Source organism: Lycorma delicatula, chromosome 1 (assembly GCF_047948215.1).
Source record: "Lycorma delicatula isolate Av1 chromosome 1, ASM4794821v1, whole genome shotgun sequence".
NCBI classification, from domain to species: Eukaryota; Metazoa; Arthropoda; class Insecta; order Hemiptera; family Fulgoridae; genus Lycorma; species Lycorma delicatula.
In genome coordinates, this window is record NC_134455.1 from 310,732,629 (window position 1) to 310,735,198 (window position 2,570).

A 2,570-nucleotide genomic window follows, 5' to 3' on the forward strand; every position below is an offset into this window, starting at 1 on the left:
TTATATGTACAATTTTTTTTTAAATGAAAAGTACATAAAATTTTATTTCATTCATTTCTGATGTTTTTTCATTATTATTTATCATAATTTTTTTTTACAATCAGAGGTTAATAATTATTAATAAATCATATATTTAAATTAAGAAAAGGAGTTAAGTCTGATTTGAATAGATATGCCTTCCCCTTATAAGATCCAAATACTTCATTAATTAAACTTTCATTTGGCTATAACTCTGGAACCAGTGAAAATAATGAGGGCTTAATGAGGGCTTATTACTGCAGTAAAAAAAAAGTCTGAAATCCAGATTTCTTTGGACACTTTTGGTTCAGTCAACTGCAATCAAAAGGAGAGATGCACAACTAGATGTTACAACAGTCCTAAATCCAAAATTTCAACATCATACTGCTAATCATTTTTGAGTTATACGAGATACATATGTACGTACAGACATCACGCTGAAACTAGTTAAAATGAATGGTCAAAATGGATATTTCCATTGAAATCTGATAACCAAAATTTTTTGTGATAAAAATTTTCCTTTACTTCATACAAGGAAGTAAAAATAGTCCAAGCTTTTGAGTTATTAAGAGTGACACTAAAGTCTATTTCGTTTAAAACTACCAGAAAATTCTTGGTAGTATACATGCAATAACCGAGTGGTCTATCATTAACTCATGAAAAATTAGTTTGAAAGCTGTATTTTTACACAGTAAGCATGAATACAATAATTTTAATTCAACCAAATAAGAAAAAGAGTTGAATGTTAATTTCTTTTCATTATTTCTGAAAAATATTATGTGAAATGTTCTGTAAAGGCAATATTCTGTAAATATAAAGAAAATATATAAAATATGCCAGAGAAAGTAAAGTAAAGAAAAGAAAATATTCTTTTCACAGTATACAAAACAAGAATTATTTTTTAGTTTAAAACTACATACCCTTGTTCATCCTGAATATTCATGAGTTTATGTTTATATAGCAAATTAAAGAGAATTTAAAAAATGTTATCATTTCTAAATTATATTTATTAATAATAATAATAATTCAAAATGCTTAATAACTAAACTTGCCCTTTTAAAGAATCTCAGAAAATACAAACTATCATATTTGGCTGCTTTGACCGCTAAATTTTATTATAGCTATTCACACAAATATTGATAAAAATTCATCTCATCTATAAGACATTTCAAGAAATATTATCTTTCTCTACTTTTTTACCTAATACTCGTATATAAAAGCTTATATTCATTCAAGTTTAGGATGATCATCTGATTTAATTTCATCTCTTTGTTGAACTTTTGTATTCACATATATTTCCTTTAATACATCTTGTACAGTAGATTTAGGAATACTATACTATGCCTTCAAACTACAGCAGTTGATTTATGGCTTCAGACTTAATATAAGATTTTTAAACACACTTCAGTAGAATTTTTTTTTTTGTCTTACCTTTTTCTTTGAACTTTTAAAATCATGAGACTGATGAACTTTTAAAATCATGGTTAACTGATATATTTTCTTTTCCCTGTTTAGCCTCCAGTAATTACCTTTCAGATAATACTTCAGAGAATGAATGATATGTATGAGTATAAATTAAGTGTAGTGTTGTACATTCTCAGTTCGACCACTCCTGAGATGTGTGGTTAGATGAAACCCAACCACCAAAGAACACCGGCATCCACAATCTAGTATTCAGATCCGTGTAAAAATAATTGACTTTACTAGGACTTGAACGCTGGAACTCTTGACTTCCGAATCAGTTGATTTGGGAAGACACGTTCACCACTAGACCAACGCAGTGGGTTGTTAACTGATGTACTGGAGTTACTTAACTGAACATTAGTCTAAACTTATGCTGAATAGTAATAAAAGACTTATCTTTTGTGAAGTACAAACTATCTTGTACTTCAAAAGATCAAAATAAAATTTAATAATAAACTAGTTTCACTTCATTACCTCCAAAGCAACCTTCCTAAATCCATTGAGCAGAATGTTATTTTTTTTCTTACTTTTTAACTTTCACTACACTACAAGATATTTCTCTGTCAGGTAGACTGTTTTTAGTCTAACAAATATCGTGTGGCGAGCAATCCAAACAGTGAGTTTAGCCTATACAGGATCTAATATAAGCAAACGTTTTGTTTTCAATTTGGAGGTTATAATTATTTTAATTTTCAGTTTTTTTTTAATTTATGTTTCCATATACCATATGGTTTCCATATAAGTTTTTTTACTCCTAGATAAGTTTTGTGATTTTAGTTATTAATTTCTTTATTCCTTTGGGATTTTAAAAATTAAATTTTTATTAATTTCAATTTTTCTGTTGAACTATAGAAAACATTTAAAAACTATTCATTGTCAAATGTCCTCTGTAATTTTTGAACCATAATGAATAAGACCATATACGACTATTTAACAACTGTAGTTTACACAATTAATTAACAGAAGTTTGTTTTGGTTAATTAGTACAGTGTGTAAAAAAGAATGTAGTCATTTAAAGTTATAGACTAATCATTTATTTTGAAACAAAACAGAATTTATATATAATTTTAATTCTACATAAAGTTTTA